This window comes from Bombina bombina, chromosome 2, assembly GCF_027579735.1.
Source record: "Bombina bombina isolate aBomBom1 chromosome 2, aBomBom1.pri, whole genome shotgun sequence".
Lineage (NCBI taxonomy): Eukaryota > Metazoa > Chordata > Amphibia > Anura > Bombinatoridae > Bombina > Bombina bombina.
Genome location: NC_069500.1, coordinates 847,535,782 through 847,557,886, shown reverse-complemented (window position 1 = coordinate 847,557,886; position 22,105 = coordinate 847,535,782). Strand labels below are relative to the sequence as shown.

Genomic DNA, 22,105 nt, shown 5'->3' with positions numbered 1-22,105 from the left:
ACAGCATGAGCAAGAACAAAAAGCATTGGGAAGAAGCGCTAAGTGTCTACTGCCACACTGCCTTCAATGCACCCGATCCCGTCTGATCTCGGAAGTTAAGCAGGGCCAGGCCTGGTCAGTACCTGGATGGGAGACCGCCTGGGAACACCAGGTGCGGTAGGCTTTTTTTTTTCATTTTTAAAGCAGTGAAGCATGCGTCATATTTACTGATACTAGCAATATTTATTGAAACAAATGTAGCTTGCAATTACTAAAAATTAGATGTCCATTGAATTAAAGATAATTATCTTTAGTAAAGACAGACAGGCAGGCAGGCAGAAAGAGGGGCAGGAAACTCTGTATCTATGTATACTTTTTGTCATGGGTCAGCAAATGATTCTGGGCCTGTAGTGGCGCTATTTATTAATTTATTTATATATTTGCCATCTAAATTTTAACCCCGTTTTAACTGTTCAATTTTTTACAGACTGTGAATGACAGCATGAGCAGGAACAAAAAGCGTTGGGAAGAAGTGCTAAGTGTCTACCGCCACACTTCCTTGAATGCACCCGATCCCGTCTGATCTCGAAAGTTAAGCAGGGCCAGGCCTGGTCAGTACCTGGATGGGAGACCGCCTGGGAACACCAGGTGCGGTAGGCTTTTTTTTTTCATTTTTAAAGCAGTGAAGCATGCGTCATATTTACTTATACTAGCAATATTTATTTAAACAAATGTAGCTTGCAATTAGTGATGTCGCGAACCTAAAATTTTCGGTTCGCGAACGGCGGACTCGAACTTCCGGTATTGAATTCAATAGGCAGGCGAACTTTAAAACCTACAAGGACTCTTTCTGGCCACAATAGTGATGGAAAAGTTGTTTCAAGGGTACTAACACCTGGACTGTTGCATGCTGGAGGGGGATCCCTGGCAAAACTCCCATGGAAAATTATATAGTTGATGCAGAGTCTGCTTTTAAGCCATAATGGGTCTAAATCAACTAACATTCCCAAAGTGGCTGTCTCAAAACATCCCGGACAGAAGATAGATTGATAGTGATAGATAGGATAGATAGATATACATAGATTGATAGTTAGATAGAATCGATAGAAGAGAAATAGATAGATTTGTTAGATATATAATTACCCTAATAAATTCTAATAATCAAACATGCGTTCTTGGACCCAACTAGCTTGTGTTAATTAGTACTTTTCTTAGCACTTTAATCCCTGTTCCCCCCCCCCCCCCATCGGGGGAGTTCTATATGGCCTGCCAGATTACCCTGAAAAATTATAATAATAAGACATGTGGTCTGCTACCTATTTTAAATAGGTTGTGTTTTAAGTACTACCATTCTTAGCATTTTAATCTCTGTAACTCCCCCTATTTGGTGAGGTCTATACGGCCTGGATGATTACCCATACAAAATATAATAATAAGACATCTGCTCTTGGTCTGCGACCCATGGTAACTATGTTGTGTTAATTAGTAATGTCCTTCACATTTTAATAGCTGTTACTCATACTCACCCTATCGGTGGAGGTCTATATGGCCTGCATGATTACCCTTACAAAATATAACAACCAAACATATGCTGTGGGACCCATGGTAAGTAGGTTGTGTTAAGTAGTACTGTTCTTTGCATTTTCATACCTGTTACAACACCAAATGGTGGCAGGTCTATCTGGCCTTCATGATTAGCTGCACCCAAACCCAAAAAAAAGCAGAGTGGTCTTAGACTAACACCCATGGCTAACTCGGTTGTTTCAATTAGTACTATTCTTAGCACTTTCATCCCTGTTACGGGCGGTCTACATGGCCATCATGATTAGCCGAACAAAATACTACAATCCAACCTTTGCTCAGTCTTCATAGGCCCTTCATTGTCTGTATTTTGATAGTACAGTTCTTATTATTTTTATAGCTGATACAACACCGAATGGTGGCAGCTCTATATGGCCTGCATGATTAGCCGCACCCAATACAAAAATAAATCCAAGCGGTCTTGGATTAACACCCATGGCTAACTCTGTTGTTTCAAGTAGTACTATTCTTAGCACTTTCATCTCATCATCCCTGTTACTTCCAGGACTCTCGGTGGTGGTGGTCTACATGGCCATCATGATTAGCCTAACCAAATACTACAATCCAACCTTGGCTCAGTCTTCCTAAGGCCCTTCATTGGCTGTATTTTGGTAGTACTGTTCTTATTAGTTTAATAGCTGATACGACACCGAATGTTGTCAGCTCTATATGGCCTGCATGAATAGCCGCACCCAAAGCCAAAAAAAAAGCCAAGCAGTTTTGCACTAACACCGATGGCTAACTCTGTTGTTTCAAGTTCTACTATTCTTAGCTCTTTCATCTCATCCCTGTTACTTCCAGGACTCTCGGTTATGGTGGTCTACATGGCCATCATGATTAGCCTAACCAAATACTACAATCCAACCTTGGCTCAGTCTTCCTAAGGCCCTTCATTGGCTGTATTTTGGTAGTACTGTTCTTATTAGTTTAATAGCTGATACGACACCGAATGTTGTCAGCTCTATATGGCCTGCATGAATAGCCGCACCCAAAGCCAAAAAAAAGCCAAGCGGTTTTGCACTAACACCCATGGCTAACTCTGTTGTTTCAAGTTCTAATATTTTTACTTCTTTCATCTCATCCCTGTTACTTCCAGGACTCTCGGTGGTGGTGGTCTACATGGCCATCATGATTAGCCTAACCAAATACTACAATCCAACCTTGGCTCAGTCTTCCTAAGGCCCTTCATTGGCTGTATTTTGGTAGTACTGTTCTTATTAGTTTAATAGCTGATACGACACCGAATGTTGTCAGCTCTATATGGCCTGCATGAATAGCCGCACCCAAAGCCAAAAAAAAGCCAAGTGGTTTTGCACTAACACCCATGGCTAACTCTGTTGTTTCAAGTTCTAATATTTTTACTTCTTTCATCTCATCCCTGTTACTTCCAGGACTCTCGGTGGTGGTGGTCTACATGGCCATCATGATTAGCCTAACCAAATACTACAATCCAACCTTGGCTCAGTCTTCCTAAGGCCCTTCATTGGCTGTATTTTGGTAGTACTGTTCTTATTAGTTTAATAGCTGATATGACACCGAATGTTGTCAGCTCTATATGGCCTGCATGAATAGCCGCACCCAAAGCCAAAAAAAAGCCAAGCGGTTTTGCACTAACACCCATGGCTAACTCTGTTGTTTCAAGTTCTAATATTTTTACTTCTTTCATCTCACCCCTGTTACTTCCAGGACTCTCGGTGGTGGTGGTCTACATGGCCATCATGATTAGCCTAACCAAATACTACAATCCAACCTTGGCTCAGTCTTCCTAAGGCCCTTCATTGGCTGTATTTTGGTAGTACTGTTCTTATTAGTTTAATAGCTGATACGACACCGAATGGTGGCAGCTCTATATGGCCTGCATGAATAGCCGCACCCAAAGCCAAAAAAAAGCCAAGCGGTTTTGCACTAACACCCATGGCTAACTCTGTTGTTTCAAGTTCTAATATTTTTACGTCTTTCATCTCATCCCTGTTACTTCCAGGACTCTCGGTGGTGGTGGTCTACATGGCCATCATGATTAGCCTAACCAAATACTAAAATCCAACCTTGGCTCAGTCTTCCTAAGGCCCTTCATTGGCTGTATTTTGGTAGTACTGTTCTTATTAGTTTAATAGCTGATACGACACCGAATGTTGTCAGCTCTATATGGCCTGCATGAATAGCCGCACCCAAAGCCAAAAAAAAGCCAAGCGGTTTTGCACTAACACCCATGGCTAACTCTGTTGTTTCAAGTTCTAATATTTTTACTTCTTTCATCTCATCCCTGTTACTTCCAGGACTCTCGGTGGTGGTGGTCTACATGGCCATCATGATTAGCCTAACCAAATACTACAATCCAACCTTGGCTCAGTCTTCCTAAGGCCCTTCATTGGCTGTATTTTGGTAGTACTGTCATCCTTTTGAATAATAGATTACAGGAAAGGCATTGATTTTAGAATCCCAGAGATCATTTATTTGACCCGTGAAATAAAAAAAAAACATTCATTAGATACCTGTTACACAATTATTTATCCTCAGGCCTTTTTAATACGAGGGTCCCGGAGCCTCAACTGAAACAACAGCATGAAAGAGGAGATATGTCATCCTTTTGAATAATAGATTACAGGAAAGGCATTGATTTTAGAAACCCACAGATCATTATTTGCAACCGTGAAATTAGAAAAAAACATTGATTAGACACCCGTGACACTTATTTATGCTCAGGCCTTTTTAATACGAGGGTCCCGGAGCCTCAACCAAAACAACAGCATGAAAGAGGAGATATGTCATCCTTTTGAATAAAAGATTACAGTAAAGGCATTGATTTTAGAAACCCACAGATCATTATTTGCATCCGTGAAATAGAAAAAAACACTGATTACACACCCGTGACACTTATTTATCCTCAGGCCTTTTTAATACGAGGGACCCGGAGCCTCAACCGAAACAACAGCATGAAAGAGGAGATATGTCATCCTTTAGAAATTTATATTACAGGAAAGGCATTGATTTTAGAAACACAGAGATCATTAGTTGCAACCGTGAAATCTAAAAAAACATAGATTATACACCCAGTACACTTCTTTATCCTTAGGCCTTTTTAGAAGAGTCTCCCGTAGCCTTAACAGAAACAACAGCATGAAAGAGGACATATGGCATCCTTGTGACTAATAGATTAGAGGAAAGGCATTGATTTTAGAAACCCAGAGATAATTTGTTACAACCGGGAAATCTAAAAGAAAATGGATTAGACAACCAGGACACTTATTTATCCTTAGGCCTTAGTAGCAGAGGCTCCAGGACCCTCAACAAAACCAGCAGCAGTAAAGAGGACATATGGCATCCTTTAGAAAAATAGATTTCTGGAAAGGCATTGATTTTAGAAACACAGAGATCATTAGTTGCAACCGTGCAATCTCAAAAAACTTGGATTATACACCAAGTACACTTATTTATCCTTAGGCTTTTTTCGCAGAGGCTCCAGGACCCTCCACAAAAACCAGCAGCATGAAAGAGGACATATGGCATCCTTTAGAAAATTAGATTACAGGAAAGGCATTGATTTTATAAACACAGAGATCATTAGTTGCAACCGTGAAATCGCAAAAAACTTCGATTATACACCAAGTACACTTATTTATCCTTAGGCCTTTTTAGCAGAGGCTCCAGGACCCTCCACAAAACCAGCAGCATGAAAGAGGACATATGGCATCCTTTAGAAAATTAGATTACAGGAAAGGCATTGATTTTAGAAACACAGAGATCATTAGTTGCAACCGTGAAATCTAAAAAAACATAGATTATACACTCAGTACACTTCTTTATCCTTAGGCCTTTTTAGAAGAGTGTCCCGGAGCCTCAACAGAAAGAACAGCATGAAAGAGGACATATGGCATCCTTTTGAAAAATAGATTACAGGAAAGGCATTGATTTTAGAAAGACAGAAAAAATTTGTTACAAACGGGAAATCTAAAAAAACATTGAATAGACACCCAGTACACTTCTTTATCCTTCGGCCTTTTTAGCAGAGGCTCCAGGACACTCAACAAAACCAGCAGTAGGAAAGAGGACATATGGCATCCTTTGTGAAAAAAAGATTATAGGAAAGGCATTGATTTTAGAAACCCGGGGATAATTTGTTGCAACCATGAATTTGAATAAAAAAAATGATTGGATGGACACCCAGTACAATTCTTTCTCCCTAGGCCTTTTTATAAGAGGATCCAGGACCCTCAAACAAAACACCAGCAGGAAAGGGGACATATGGCATACTTTTGAACAATAGAGTAAGAGTACAGGAAAGGCATTGATTTTAGAAACCCATAGATAATTTTTTGCAAATGTAAATTTGAATAAAAAAAATGATTCGATGGACACCCAGTACACCTCTTTCTCCTTAGGACTTTTTATAAGAGGGTCCTGGACCCTCAAAAAAAACACCAGCAGGAAAGAGGACATATGGCATACTTTTGAAAATTAGATTACAGGAAAGGCATTGTTTTTAGAAACACAGAGATCAGTTATATGACCCGGGAAATAGAAAAAAAACATTGATTGGACACCCAGTAAACTTCTTTATCCTTAGTCCTTTTTATAAGAGTGTCCCGGAGCCTCAACAGAAAGAACAGCTTGAAAGAGGACATATGGCATCCTTTTGAAAAATAGATTACAGGAAAGGCATTGATTTTTGAAAGACAGAAAAATTTGTTACAACCGGGAAATCTAAAAAAACATTGAATAGACACCCATTACACTTCTTTATCCTTAGGCCTTTTTAGCAGAGGCTCCAGGACACTCAACAAAACCAGCAGTAGGAAAGAGGACATATGGCATCCTTTGTGAAAAAAAAAAATATAGGAAAGGCATTGATTTTAGAAACCCGGGGATAATTTTTTGCAACCGTGAATTTTAATTAAAAAAATGATTGGATGGACACCCAGTACAATTCTTTCTCCATAAGGCCTTTTTTATAAGAGGGTCCAGGACCCTCAAACAAAAAACCAGCAGGAAAGAGGACATATGGCATACTTTTGAACAATAGAGTACAGGAAAGGCATTGATTTTAGAAACCCATAGAATTTTTTTTTTAAATGGAAATTTGAATCAAAAAAATGATTCGATGGACAGCCAGTACACCTTTTTCTCCTTAGGCATTTTTATAAGAGGGTCCTGGACCCTCAAAAAAACACCTGCAGGAAAGAGGACATATGGCATACTTTTGAACAATAGAGTACAGGAAAGGCATTTATTTTAGAAACCCATAGATAATTTTTTGCAAATGGAAATTTGAATAAAAAAAAATGATTTGATGGACACCCAGTACACCTCTTTCTCCTTAGGCCTTTTTATAAGAGGGTCCAGGACCCTCAAAAAAAACACCAGCAGGAAAGAGGACGTATGGCATCCTTTTGAACAATAGAGTACAGGTACAGCATTGATTTTACAAACCCAGAGATCATTTTGGTCAATTGTTAAATAGAAAAATAAAAATGAGTGGCCAACCAGTACACCTCTTTCTCCTTAGGCCTTTTTATAAGAGGGTCTCCTGGACCCTCAAAAAAAACACCAGCAGGAAAGAGGACGTATGGCATCCTTTTGAACAATAGAGTACAGGTACGGCATTGATTTGACAAACCCAGAGATCATTTTGGTCAATTGTTAAATAGAAAAATAAAGATGAGTGGCCAACCAGTACACCTCTTTCTCCTTAGGCCTTTTTATAAGAGGGTCCTGGACACTCAAAAAAAACACCAGCAGGAAAGAGGACGTATGGCATCCTTTTGAACAATAGAGTACAGGTACGGCATTGATTTTACAAAACCAGAGATAATTTTGGTCAAATGTGAAATAGAAAAGAAAAATGAGTGGACACCCAGTACACCTCTTTCACCTTAGGCCTTTTTATAAGAGTGTCCAGGACCCTCAAACAAAATACCAGCAGGAAAGAGAAAATATGGCATACTTTGGAACAATAGAGTACTGGTACGGCATTGATTTGTGAAACCCACAGATAATTTTTTGTAAAAGTGAAATAGCCCCAAAAACCATGCTTGGACTCCCACTCCAGGTTGTTCTCCTTCAGCTTTTTTATAAGAGGGTCCAGCGCCCTCAACAGAAACAACTGCAGGAAACACCACCACATATGCCATCCTTTTGAACAAGCGAGTACAGGTATGGCATCCATTTTAGAAACCCAAAGATAATTGAGAGGAACCAGGAACATTTTTCTAAAAACTGGATGGGGCACCCATTACTACAGGTCGTTCTCCTTCAGCCTTTTTATATCATGGGCCACGACCCGCAACAGGCACAACAGCATGAAACACAACATATGCCACCCTTTTGCACAATAGAGTACAGGTATGGCATAGATGGAACACGGAGATAATTTAGAGCAGCAACCAAGAGATGGATAAAGATGCTTGGTCGGTCCTACTCTTTCAAATTTGTTGCATTTTGCGTTCAATTGAATGGTCCACCGGATATGAGTGGTGTGTTAAGTTGTACAATTCGTAACAGTTTAATCACTAGTGTTATGTGCCTTATTTTTTTTATTTGAGTTTTGTACCCACAGAGATGCAGCAGAGGCCAGAAAAATTAGGAATGTACAAATGACTGAAAAATTGGGGTATTGTTGTAGCAACTGCTGTAGCAGCGGCCAGAAAAATCGATGTTTGTAAAACATTTATAAAGTGCCCTAAAAGCTTGTGGCTTGAACACTAGTTGTTGGCGGATAAGTCAAGCAAGTCCTCCGTCTTTATAACCAAAAAAAAAAGGCCAGCCTGTGTAACAGTTGTAGCCCAAGCCAGCTCATATCATCATCAGTAGTTTTTTATTCAAATGTATCGCCCAATGTCAGTCCTTTCGGGATCTAGCCCTCATTCATTTTTATAAAAGTGAGATAGTCAAGGCTTTATTGACCTAGGCGACTTCTCTTCTCAGTGACAAAACCTCCTGCTGCACTAAAAGTCCTTTCGGACAGGACACTTGAAGCGGGGCAGGCCAGAAGTTCCATTGCAAATTGGGATAGCTCAGGCTACAAGTCCAGCCTGCACACCCAGTAGTCAAGGGGTCCATCTCTCCTGAGAGTGTCGAGATCCGCACTTAAAGCTAGGTAGTCTGCTACCTGTCGGTTGAGTCTTTCTCTAAGGCTGGATCCCGAAAGGCTCTAATGGTGCATGGGAGTTAAAAAGGTACGCATGTCCTCCATCAACAAGACGTCAGGAAAGCGCCCGGTCCTTGCCGCCGTGGTCGTGGGAGGAGGAGGATTAATTTCATCTCTTCCCCTGTTACATTCCCGTGGTGCTGTGACATCACCCTTATACGCTGTGTAAAGCATAGTTTTTAATTTATTATGAAAATGCTCCATCCTTTCCGACTTGCGGGAATTTGGTAACATTTCAGGCACTTTATGCTTATACCGGGGGTCGAGGAGAGTGGACACCCAGTACAGGTCGTTCTCCTTCAGCTTTTTTATACGAGGGTCCCTCAACAGGCACGACAGCATGAAAGAACCCATTTGAACAAGGTTGGATGCTGAGCTAATCATGTCGCGTTCCTCCTCCTCACTGATCTCACTGATGGTATCTTCTTCCCCCCAGCCATGTACAACACCACGGGTACCAGAGAGGTGACAACAACTAGCACCCTGGGATGACTGTTGTGCTCGGTCTTCCTCCTCCTCATCCTCCCCAAAGCCACATTCCTCCTCTGACTCCTCTTCCTCACAATCCTCTTCCTGCGTTGACGCAGGTCCAGCAAGCAATGCTGATTCGGCTGTTTGCGGGGGTGATGGACACCACAACTCTCCCGCTTCCTCTTCACGCTCATCTACTGCCTGATCCAGCACTCTTCGCAGGGCATGTTCCAGGAAGAAAACAAATGGTATGATGTCACTTATGGTGCCTTCGGTGCGATTGACAAGGTTTGTCACCTCCTCAAAAGGACGCATGAGCCTACAGGCATTGCGCATGAGCGTCCAGTAATTTGGCAAAAATATCCCCAGCTCCCCAGAGGCTGTCCTAGCACCCCGGTCAAACAAATACTCATTAACAGCTTTTTCTTGTTGGAGCAGGTGGTCAAACATTAGGAGTGTTGAATTCCACCATGTCGGGCTGTCGCAAATCAAGCGCCTCACTGGCAGGTTGTTTCGACGCTGGATATCAGACAAGTGCGCCATGGCCGTGAAGGAAGGCCTGGCCACACACCTTCCTGGCCTGCTTCAGGACGTCCTGTAAGCCTGGGTACTTATGGACAAATCGTTGTACAATTAGATTACACACATGTGTCATGCACGGCACATGTGTTAACTTGCCCAATTTCAATGCCGCCACCAAATTACTTCCATTGTCAGAAACAACCTTGCCCATCTCCAGTTGGTGCGGAGTCAGCCACTGATCCACCTGTGCGTTCAGGGCGGTCAGGAGTGCTGGTGCGGTGTGACTCTCCGCTTTCAGGCAAGTCAACCCCAAGACGGCGTGACACTGCCGTACCCGGGATGAAGCATAGTACCTGGGGAGCTGGGGGGGTGCCATAGATGTGGAGCAAGATGCAGAAGTTGAAGAGGACTCAGCCGAGGAAGAGGTTATGGAAGAGGATGGAGTAGGAGGAGTAGAGGAGATAGCAGCAGGCCTGTCTGCAAGTCGTGGCAGTGTCACCAACTCTTCTGCAGAGCCACGCATTCCATGCTTGTCAGAAGTCAGCAAGTTTACCCAATGCGCAGTGTAGGTGATATACCTGCCCTAACCATGCTTTGCAGACCAGCTATCCGTGGTCAGATGGACCCTTGCCCCAACGCTGTGTGCCAGACATGCCATAACTTCCTTTCTCACAACAGAGTACAGGTTTGGGATTGCCTTTTATGAAAAGAAATTTTTGCCAGGTACCTTCCACTGCGGTGTCCCAATAGATACAAATTTTTTGAAAGCATCAGACTCCACCAGCTTGTATGGTAAAAGCTGGCGGGCTAAGAGTTCAGACAAGCCAGCTGTCAGACGCCGGGCAAGGGGGTGACTTTGAGAAATTGGCTTCTTACGCTCAAACATGTCCTTGACAGACACCTGACTGTGGGCAGATGACCAGGAACTGCTCGGTAAGAGAGACTGAGTGGAGGATGGTTGAGAGGGGGCAAGGAGGACAGCACTGGTTGACGTGGCTGAAGATGCTGGAGCAGGAGGAGGAGGGCGGCTTTCACTTTGTGTGCTGCTTCTACTCATGTGTTCTTCCCATCGGCCTTTGTGATGGGAGACCATGTGCCTTCGCAAAGCAGTTGTACCTAGGTGGCTGTTGGACTTCCCACAACTCAGTTTCTTTTGGCACAGGTTGCAAATGGCATCGCTGTTGTCAGAGGCAGACACACAAAAAAAATGCCACACTGCTGAGCTCTGCGATGACGGCATTCTGGTGGTGGCAACAGCATGCGTTGATGGGCGTCGGCGGGCTGTCTGGCTGACCCCTGGTGACGATGCATGCTGTCTGACTGTGCCACTAGCTCCTTGAGACGACCTCCCCGTGCTTCCAAATCGTCTCCTCCTCCTCTCTGTCTCCCCATCTGAACTTTCCCCCTCTTCTTCTCTTCTAGCAGGCACCCACGTGACATCCACCGACACATCATCATCAACCGCTTCACTTGTATCTGAAACATCAAGAAAGGAAGCAGCAGCGGGTACAACATCATCATCATCATCATCATCATCACACCGTACCTCCATGTCGGTAATGCTGCCTGACTGAGACAGATCACTATTATCTACATCCTCTGTCAATGATGGTTGCGCATCACTCATTTCTTCCAAATGATGTGTCAATAACTCCTGTGACAGATCAAGTGAAGCGGCTGTGGTGCTAGTGTTGGTGGTGGCGATAGGCGGCGGAGTGGCACTGGTCACTTTAGACCTGCCCAAAGCACAGCTGGACTTAGATGGTGCGTCAAGGTTAGGAGGACTAGCAGCGGAAGCTGAAGAAGATTGGGTTTCCTGTGTTAGCCATTCAACTAGGTCCTCCTCAGAAGTTTTTGCATCCCCCCTGGCACCCGGCGTCTGAACAATGTGCATATTTCTAGGGTCTAAAGGAATCACAGCACCACGACCACGACTACGGAACCTGCGGGGTGGCCTGCCTCTGCCTGTCATTTTTTTTTAAATGGACACTAACAATACTATTACACCAATTGAGTGGTGACACTGTGAAAGTGGGCACAGTATACGCTGTGAGACTGACAACAACAAAAAAGACAGATGTTTTAAAAATCACAAATTGTTAATTTTTTTAAATATTACAACTTACAAGTACTGTGGTAACAAATATGATTGTTTGGCACTATTTGGCAAATGGGCCTGTCTGGCACACACTCTGGGAGAAAGGAAACTGCAATTCAATGGCACTTGGAGACTGAAGAATCACAGTCAAAACAGTTATGATTAACAAAAATTCCAATCCTGTTACAATAAATATGAGTGGTGGCACTAATTGGATAGTTGGGCCTGGCACACAGGCTGGCAGGCAGTAGAAAAGTGCAATTCAATGGCACAAGCAAAATGAGGATTAAGATCAACAATCAAGATTTTTTTAATTTTAATTAGTAACTATACTGTGACAACAATTAGGATTGGTGTAAATAGTTGGCAAGACGGCCTGGCACAAAAGGATGGCAGGCAGGAGGTAGATGCAATTCAAGGACACTAGGAGACTGATTAATGACAGTCAAAACAGTGATGATTGACAATTTTTGCATTACTGTTAACAGAAATATGATTGCTGACAACAATTGGCTAGGTGGGCCTGGCTCACAGCAGGCTGCAAGGCAGGAGGAAAGTGCTATTCAATGGCACCAGCAAACTGAGGATTCAAATCACAGCAACTATTACCAAAAATTTTAATTTTTAATTATTAGAATACTGTCACAACAAATATGATTGGTGTAAATGTTTTTAAGTAGGCCTGGCACACAGGCTTGGAAGGCTGTAGAAAAGTGCAATTCAAAGGCACGAGCAAACTGAGGATTAAGATCATCAACAATCAAGATTTTTTTAATTTTAATTAGTAACTATACTGTGACAAAAAATTAGGATTGGTGTAAATAGTTGGCAAGACGGCCTGGCACAAAAGGATGGCAGGCAGGAGGTAGATGCAATTCAAGGATACTAGGAGACTGATTACTGACAGTCTAAACAGTGATGATTGACAATTTTTGCAATACTGTTAACAGAAATATGATTGCTGACAACAATTGGCTAGGTGGGCCTGGCTCACAGCAGGCTGCAAGGCAGGAGGAAAGTGCTATTCAATGGCACCAGCAAAATGAGGATTCAAATCACAGCATCTATTACCAAAAATATTAATTTTTAATTATTAGAATACTGTCACAACAAATATGATTTGTGTAAATATTTTTTAAGTAGGCCTGGCACACAGGCTTGGAAGGCTGTAGAAAAGTGCTATTCTAGGGCATGAGCAAACTGAGGATTAAGATCATCAACAATAAAGATTTTTTTATTTGTAATTAGTAACTATACTGTGACAAAAAATTAGGATTGGTGTAAATAGTTGGCAAGACGGCCTGGCACAAAAGGATGGCAGGCAGGATGTAGATGCAATTCAAGGACACTAGGAGACTGATTACTGACAGTCTAAACAGTGATGATTGACAATTTTTACAATACTGTTAACAGAAATATGATTGCTGACAACAATTGGCTAGGTGGGCCTGGCTCACAGCAGGCTGCAAGGCAGGAGGAAAGTACTATTCAATGGCACCAGCAAACTGAGGATTCAAATCACAGCAACTATTACCAAAAATTTTAATTTTTAATTATTAGAATACTGTCACAACAAATATGATTGGTATAAATATTTTTTAAGTAGGCCTGGCACACAGGCTTGGAAGGCTGTAGAAAAGTGCTATTCTAGGGCACGAGCAAACTGAGGATTAAGATCATCAACAATAAAGATTTTTTTAATTGTAATTAGTAACTATACTGTGGCAAAAAATTAGGATTGGTGAAAATAGTTGGAAAAACGGCCTGGCACAAAAGGATGGCAGGCAGGAGGTAGATGCAATTCAAGGACACTAGGAGACTGATTACTGACAGTCTAAACAGTGATGATTGACAATTTTTACAATACTGTTAACAGAAATATGATTGCTGACAACAATTGGCTAGGTGGGCCTGGCTCAAAGCAGGCTGCAAGGCAGGAGGAAAGTGCTATTCAATGGCACCAGCAAACTGAGGATTCAAATCACAGCAACTATTGCCAAAAATTTTAATTTTTAATTATTAGAATACTGTCACAACAAATATGATTGGTGTAAATATTTTTCAAGTAGGTCTGGCACACAGGCTTGGAAGGCTGTAGAAAAGTGCAATTCTAGGGCACGAGCAAACTGAGGATTAAGATCATCAACAATCAAGATTTTTTTAATTTTAATTAGTAACTATACTGTGACAAAAAATTAGGATTGGTGTAAATAGTTGGCAAGACGGCCTGGCACAAAAGGATGGCAGACAGGAGGTAGATGCAATTCAAGGACACTAGGAGACTGATTACTGACAGTCTAAACAGTGTTGATTGACAATTTTTGCAATACTGTTAACAGAAATATGATTGCTGACAACAATTGGCTAGGTGGGCCTGGCTCACAGCAGGCTGCAAGGCAGGAGGAAAGTACTATTCAATGGCACCAGCAAACTGAGGATTCAAATCACAGCAACTATTACCAAAAATTTTAATTTTTAATTATTAGAATACTGTCACAACAAATATGATTGGTGTAAATATTTTTTAAGTAGGCCTGGCACACAGGCTTGGAAGGCTGTAGAAAAGTGCTATTCTAGGGCACGAGCAAACTGAGGATTAAGATCATCAACAATAAAGATTTTTTTAATTGTAATTAGTAACTATACTGTGGCAAAAAATTAGGATTGGTGAAAATAGTTGGAAAAACGGCCTGGCACAAAAGTATGGCAGGCAGGAGGTAGATGCAATTCAAGGACACTAGGAGACTGATTACTGACAGTCTAAACAGTGATGATTGACAATTTTTGCAATACTGTTAACAGAAATATGATTGCTGACAACAATTGGCTAGGTGGGCCTGGCTCACAGCAGGCTGCAAGGCAGGAGGAAAGTGCTATTCAATGGCACCAGCAAACTGAGGATTCAAATCACAGCAACTATTTCCAAAAATTTTAATTTTTAATTATTAGAATACTGTCACAACAAATATGATTGGTGTAAATATTTTTTAAGTAGGCCTGGCACACAGGCTTGGAAGGCTGTAGAAAAGTGCAATTCAAACGCACGAGCAAACTGAGGATTAAGATCATCAACAATAAAGATTTTTTTAATTGTAATTAGTAACTATACTGTGACAAAAAAATTAGGATTGGTGTAAATAGTTGGCAAGACGGCCTGGCACAAAAGGATGGCAGGCAGGAGGTAGATGCAATTCAAGGAAACTAGGAGACTGATTACTGACAGTCTAAACAGTGATGATTGACAATTTTTGCAATACTGTTAACAGAAATATGATTGCTGACAACAATTGGCTAGGTGGGCCTGGCTCACAGCAGGCTGCAAGGCAGGAGGAAAGTGCTATTCAATGGCACCAGCAAACTGAGGATTCAAATCACAGCAACTATTACCAAAAATTTTAATTTTTAATTATTAGAATACTGTCACAACAAATATGATTGGTGTAAATATTTTTTTAAGTAGGCCTGGCACACAGGCTTGGAAGGCTGTAGAAAAGTGCAATTCAAAGGCACGAGCAAACTGAGGATTAAGATCAACACTAAAAAATGTTTTTATTTAAATTAATAACTATACTGTCTGACTGTGACAACAATTATGATTGGTGTAAATAGTTGGCTAGACGGCCTGGCACAAAAGGCTGGCAGTGGCAGGCAGGAGGTAAATGAAATTCAATGGCACTAGGAGACTGAATATTTGCAGTCCAAAAAATTATGATTTTTTTTTTTTTATTACTGTTACAAGAATTGTGATTGGTGCCACTAATTGGCTACTTGGCCTGGCAGACAGGCTGGCAGATATGAGTCGTGGATGGTAGGTAGGGCAGCAATTTAACACAGTATGCTGTGTAAGTGACAAAAACACAGGACTGATAGAAAATTAAGTTACATTACGCTAGCAAAATATTTGAAAATTTTAGATTTTAATATTAAAATTATGTTAAGAAGTGCAATGCACATATGACTCTATGAGTGGTCGCACTGGCTGGCTGCTACGTAGGGCAGCAATTATAACAACAGTATGCTGTGTAAGTCAGATAGACAGTTAGACACAGGTCTGATAGAAAATACAATTAGATTACACTAGCATAATGATTTAAAGACTTTTTTTTGGAAATTTTAAGAAAAAGGTTAAGCACAAACATATGAGTCGTGGCTGATGGCCTTGGAAGGGCAGCTATTAAAAACAGTAGGCTCTGTATGTCGGATACACACACGCCTGATAGAAAATACTATTAGATTACACTAGAAAAATGATTGAAATTATTTTTTGGGGGGAGGAATTAAAAAAAGGTTAAACACATATGAGTCGTGGCTCATAGACTAGGGAGGGCAGCAAGTAAACACAGTAGGCTCTCTATGTCAGCAAAACACACAGTCCGGATAGAAAATTATATTAGATTACACTAGCAAACAAATTTAAACTTTTTTTTTTTATATTAAAATTAAGGTGAAGGAGAATAGATATGAGTGCTGGGTGGCTGCCTGGCACAGACCAATTAACCAAAAGACTGAAAAAAAAGAGGTATATTAATGCTGAGTGAGCCTGACAGACACTGGCATGATAGTAAATGTAATTAGATTACACTAGCAAATTTTTTTTTTTTTTTTTTTTAATTTAAAATAATGTTATAAACGGATATTAACACTGGTGGCTGCTGGCTGGCACAGAGCAATGAACCAGAGTATGAGCTGTGTGACACTGGCCTGATAGAAAATGAAAAAAAATTACACTAGAAAAATAATTATATTTTTGGGTTAGTTAAATTTAAACTAATGTTGTTAGGGAGATATCAGTGGTGGCAGTAGTCACAGCATATGCTGTGAGCCTTAAACACACAGCTGAAAGCCAGGCAAATGCTAAAAAAAAAAAAAACGGCACAAAATAAAGCCCTAAAAAGGGCTTTTTGGGGTGCTGTGCTTGCAGCAGAGATGAGTGGAGTCCTTCTGGATTGTAAATACACTAGCCTAGCTATGTTTTTCCTATTAATGTCAGGAGCAAAAACACAACACGTCCTCTCATTAAAAAAGCAAGGTCGTTATGAGTCTAAAATGGCGGATTCCGAGTAGCTGGGAGTGTCTGTGAGGGAGTGTCTGATGTTGATTGGCTCTAATGTGTCAAGCGGCTGTGACATAAAGGGTCAAAGTTTCCACAATGATGACACATAGGGGCGGATCGAACATCGCCATGTGTTCGCCCACAAACGCGAAAGCCAACAAGCTATGTTCGCTGTGAACCGTTCGCGGGCGAACAGTTCGGGACATCACTACTTGCAATTACTAAAAATTAGATGTCCATTGTATTAAAGATAATTATCTTTTGTAAAGACAGACAGGCAGGCAGGCAGAAAGAGGGGCAGGAAACTTTTTATCTGTGTATACTTTTTGTCATGGGTCAGCAAGTGATTCTGGGCCTGTACTGGCACTATTTATTAATTTATTTATATATTTGCCATCTAAATTTTAACCCCGTTTTAACTCTTCAATTTTTTACAGACTGTGAATGACAGCATAAGCAAGAACAAAAAGCGTTGGGAAGAAGCGCTAAGTGTCTACCGCCACTCTGCCTTGAATGCACCCGATCCCGTCTGATCTCGGAAGTTAAGCAGGGCCAGGCCTGGTCAGTACCTGGATTGGAGACCACCTGGGAACACCAGGAGCGGTAGGCTTTTTTTTTCCATTTTTAAAGCAGTGAAGCATGCGTCATATTTGCTGATACTAGCAATATTTATTGAAACAAATGTAGCTTGCAATTACTAAAAATTAGATGTCCATTGTATTAAAGATAATTACCTTTTGTAAAGACAGACAGGCAGACAGAAAGAGGGGCAGGAAACTCTTTATCTGTGTATACTTTTTGTCATGGGTCAGCAAGTGATTCTGGGCCTGTACTGGCACTATTTATTAATTTATTTATATATTTGCCATTTAAATTTTAACCCCGTTTAAACTCTTCAATTTTTTACAGACTGTGAATGACAGCATGAGCAAGAACAAAAAGCGTTGGGAAGAAGCGCTAATTGTCTACTTCCACACTGCCTTGAATGCACCCGATCCCGTCTGATCTCGGAAGTTAAGCAGGGCCAGGCCTGGTCAGTGCCTGGATGGGAGACCGCCTGTGAACACCGGGTGCGGTAGGCTTTTTTTTTTCATTTTTAATGCAGTGAAGCATGTGTCATATTTGCTGATACTAGCAATATTTATTGAAACAAATGTAGCTTGCAATTACTAAAAATTAGATGTCCATTGTATTAAAGATAATTATCTTTTGTAAAGACAGACAAACAGGCAGGCAGAAAGAGGGGCAGGAAACTCTGTATCTATGTATACTTTTTGTCATGGGTCAGCAAGTTATTCTGGGCCTGTACTGGCGCTATTTATTAATTTATTTATATATTTGCCATCTAAATTTTAACCCCATTTTAACTCTTCAATTTTTTACAGACTGTGAATGACAGCATGAGCAAGAACAAAAAGCGTTGGGAAGAAACGCTAAGTGTCTACCTCCACAATGCCTTGAATGCACCCGATCCCGTCTGATCTCGGAAGTTAAGCAGGGCCAGGCCTAGTCAGTACCTGGATGGGAGACCGCATGAGCAAGAACAAAAAGCATTGGGAAGAAGCGATAAGTGTCTACTGCCACACTGCCTTGAATGCACCCGATCCCGTCTGATCTCGGAAGTTAAGCAGGGTCAGGTATGGTCAGTACCTGGATGGGAGACCTCCTGGGAACACCATGTGCGGTATGCTTTTTTATTTTTTATTTTTAAAGCAGTGAAGCATGCGTCATATTTATTGATACTAGCAATATTTATTGAAACAAATGTAGCTTGCAATTACTAAAATTTAGATGTCCATTGTATTAAAGATAATTATCTTTTGTAAAGACAGGCAGGCAGGCAGACAGAAAGAGGGGCAGGAAATTCTGTATCTATGTATACTTTTTGTCATGGGTCAGCAAGTGATTCTGGGCCTGTACTTGCACTATTTATTAATTTATTTATATATTTGCCATCTAAATTTTAACCCCGTTTTAACTCTTCAATTTTTTACAGACTGTGAATGACAGCATGAGCAAGAACAAAAAGCGTTGGGAAGAAGCGCTAAGTGTCTACCTCCATACTACCTTGAATGCACCCAATCCCGTCTGATCTCGGAAGTTAAGCAGGGCCAGGCCTGGTCAGTACCTGGATGGGAGACCGCCTGGGAGCACCAGGTGCGATAGGCTTTTTTTTTCATTTTTAAAGCAGTGAAGCATGCGTCATATTTACTGATACTAGCAATATTTATTGAAACAAATGTAGCTTGCAATTACTAAAAATTAGATGTCCATTGTATTAAAGATAATTATCTTTTGCAAAGGCAGACAGGCAGGTAGGCAGGCAGACAGAAAGAGGGGCAGTAAACTCTTTATCTGTGTAAACTTTTTGTCATGGGTCAGCAAGTGATTCTGGGCCTGTACTGGCACTATTTATTAATTTATTTATATATTTGCCATCTAAATTTTAACCCCGTTTTAACTCTTCAATTTTTTACAGACTGTGAATGACAGCATGAGCAAGAACAAAAAGCATTGGGAAGAAGCGCTAAGTGTCTACCTCCACACTGCCTTGAGTGCACCCGATCCAGTCTGATCTCGGAAGTTAAGCAGGGCCAGGCCTGGTCAGTACCTGCGTGAGAGGCCGTCTGGGAACACCAGGTGAGATAGGGTTTTTGTTTCATTTTTTAAGCAGTGAAGCATGCCTCATATTTACTGATAGTAGCAATATTCATTGAAACAACTGTAGCTTTCAATTACTAAACATTAGATGTCCATTGTAATAAAGATAATTATATTTTGTAAAGACAGACAGACAGGCAGGCAGAAAGAGGGGCAGGAAACTTTTTATCTGTGTATACTTTTTGTCATGGGTCAGCAAGTGATTCTGGGCCTGTGCTGGCACTATTTATTATTTTTTTTTATATATTTGCCATCTAAATTTTAACCCCGTTTTAACTCTTCAATTTTTTACAGACTGTGAATGACAGCATGAGCAAGAACAAAAAGCGTTGGGAAGAAGTGCTAAGTGTCTACCTCCATACTGCCTTGAATGCACCCGATCCCGTCTGATCTCGGAAGTTAAGCAGGGCCAGGCCTGGTCAGTACCTGTATGGGAGACCGCCTGGGAGCACCAGGTGCGATAGGCTTTTTTTTTTCATTTTTAAAGCAGTGAAGCATGCGTCATATTTACTGATACTAGCAATATTTATTGAAACAAATGTAGCTTGCAATTACTAAAAATTAGATGTCCATTGTTATTAAAGATAATTATCTTTTGTAAAGACAGACAGGCAGACAGAAAGAGGGGCAGGAAATTCTGTATCTATGTATACTTTTTGTCATGGGTCAGCAAGTGATTCTGCGCCTGTACTGGCACTAATTATTAATTTATTTATATATTTGCCATCTAAATTTTAACCCCGTTTTAACTCTTAAATTTTTTACAGACTGTGAATGACAGCATGAGCAAGAACAAAACGTGTTGGGAAGAGGCGCTAAGTGTCTACCGCCACACTGCCTTGAATGCACCCAATCCCGTCTGATCTCGGAAGTTAAAGGGACAGTATACTGTAAAATAGTTTTTCCCTTAATGTGTTTACAATTGCTTTTTTTACCAACTGCAGAGTAAAAAATGAATGAAAATTAGCTTTTTAAGGCTTATTTGTGTATATTAAAGCTCTAGTTTTGTGTTTTGAAGCCACAACCTAATAAAATGGGTTGAGCTTGTAGGTATAATCAGATCTCATTACTGTATCACATTGTGCACATATACCTGCTTCTTTATCTTATATCTGTCCTTAAAACAATCAACAGTACTTTGAGAGAACAATGGAAAATCAACATTGTATTACCTTATCTCTGCTATATCCGACTGGGAGTGTAATTTCTTCTGCTGGCTGTGTTTACAAAGCTTATCTATAGCTGGTACGCGCGGCCACAAACTTTCAGAATAGGTGGGGATACCACATGCTAAATTAACAATTTCAAATGCCAATATAAGGGTAAAGGAGCTACTTGTAAACAATTTAATACACTCCAGCAGGTAAAGTGGATCATTGGGAACAAATTAAAGGGGAGAAAATTTTTGAGTAAACTGTCCCTTTAAGCAGGGCCAGGCCTGGTCAGTATCTGGATGGGAGACTGCCTGTGAACACCAGGTTCGGTAGGCTTTTTTTTTTTCATTTTTAAAGCAGTGAAGAATGCGTCATATTTACTGATACTAGCAATATTTATTGAAACAAATGTAGCTTGCAATTACTAAAAATTAGATGTCCATTGTATTAAAGATAATTATCTTTTGTAAAGACAGACAGGCAGGCAGTAAGAGGGGCAGGAAACTCTTTATCTGTGTATACTTTTTGTCATGGGTCAGCAAGTGATTCTGGGCCTGTACTGGCACTATTTATTAATTTATTTATATATTTGCCATCTAAATTTTAATTTTTACAGACTGTGAATGACAGCATGAGCAAGAACAAAAAGCGTTGGGAAGAAGCGCTAAGTGTCTACCGCCACACTGCCTTGAATGCACCCAATCCCGTCTGATCTCGGACGTTAAGCAGGGCCAGGCCTGGTAAGTACCTGGATGAGAGACCGCCTGGGAACACCAGGTGAAGTAGGGTTTTTTGTTTCATTTTTAAAGCAGTGAAGCATGCCTCATATTTACTGATAGTAGCATATTCATTGAAACAACTGTAGCTTGCAATTACTAAAAATTAGATGTCCATTGTATTAAATATAATTATCTTTTGTAAAGACAGACAGGCAGGCAGGCAGGCAGAAAGAGGGGCAGGAAACTCTGTGTCTATGTATACTTTTTGTCATGGGTCAGCAAGTGATTCTGGGCCTGTACTGGCACTATTTATTAATGTATTTATATATTTGCCATCTAAATTTTAACCCCGTTTTAACTCTTCAATTTTTTACAGACTGTGAATGACAGCATGAGCAAGAACCAAACGTGTTGGGAAGAGGTGCTAAGTGTCTACCTCCACACTGACTTGAATGCACCCAATCCCGTCTGATCTCGGAAGTTAAGCAGGGCCAGGCCTGGTACCTGGATGGGAGACCACCTGGGAACACCAGGTGCGGTAGGCTTTTTTTTTTCATTTTTAAAGCAGTGAAGCATGCCTCATATTTACTAATACCAGCAATATTCATTGAAACAAATGTAGCTTGCAATTACTAAAAATTAGATGTCCATTGTATTAAAGATAATTATCTTTTGTAAAGAAAGACAGACAGGCAGGCAGGCAGAAAGAGGGGCAGGAAACTC

At 40.9% G+C, this 22,105-nt stretch overlaps 6 non-coding genes and 4 pseudogenes across 6 annotated transcripts; all 10 read left to right on the top strand.

The window, feature by feature from the left end:
* The first annotated feature begins 44 nt into the window (after nt 1-44).
* LOC128650559 (5S ribosomal RNA) lies at nt 45-163 on the top strand. Its single transcript, XR_008400853.1, has one exon. It is a non-coding gene; the product is annotated as a 5S ribosomal RNA (ribosomal RNA).
* A 357-nt stretch (nt 164-520) lies between these two features.
* LOC128651069 (5S ribosomal RNA) lies at nt 521-639 on the top strand. Its single transcript, XR_008401075.1, has one exon. It is a non-coding gene; the product is annotated as a 5S ribosomal RNA (ribosomal RNA).
* Nucleotides 640-17,339: 16,700 nt separating this feature from the next.
* On the top strand, nt 17,340-17,458 carry LOC128650778 (5S ribosomal RNA). The gene has a single exon (XR_008401036.1). It is a non-coding gene; the product is annotated as a 5S ribosomal RNA (ribosomal RNA).
* A 353-nt stretch (nt 17,459-17,811) lies between these two features.
* LOC128650835 (uncharacterized) lies at nt 17,812-17,930 on the top strand (annotated as a pseudogene).
* A 490-nt stretch (nt 17,931-18,420) lies between these two features.
* On the top strand, nt 18,421-18,539 carry LOC128650730 (5S ribosomal RNA). The gene has a single exon (XR_008400990.1). It is a non-coding gene; the product is annotated as a 5S ribosomal RNA (ribosomal RNA).
* A 359-nt stretch (nt 18,540-18,898) lies between these two features.
* LOC128650791 (5S ribosomal RNA) lies at nt 18,899-19,017 on the top strand. The gene has a single exon (XR_008401048.1). It is a non-coding gene; the product is annotated as a 5S ribosomal RNA (ribosomal RNA).
* Nucleotides 19,018-19,381: 364 nt separating this feature from the next.
* On the top strand, nt 19,382-19,500 carry LOC128651040 (uncharacterized; annotated as a pseudogene).
* Nucleotides 19,501-19,857: 357 nt separating this feature from the next.
* Nucleotides 19,858-19,976, top strand: LOC128650752 (5S ribosomal RNA). The gene has a single exon (XR_008401010.1). It is a non-coding gene; the product is annotated as a 5S ribosomal RNA (ribosomal RNA).
* A 1,357-nt stretch (nt 19,977-21,333) lies between these two features.
* LOC128650994 (uncharacterized) lies at nt 21,334-21,452 on the top strand (annotated as a pseudogene).
* A 360-nt stretch (nt 21,453-21,812) lies between these two features.
* Nucleotides 21,813-21,927, top strand: LOC128650979 (uncharacterized; annotated as a pseudogene).
* The last annotated feature ends 178 nt before the right edge of the window (nt 21,928-22,105 follow it).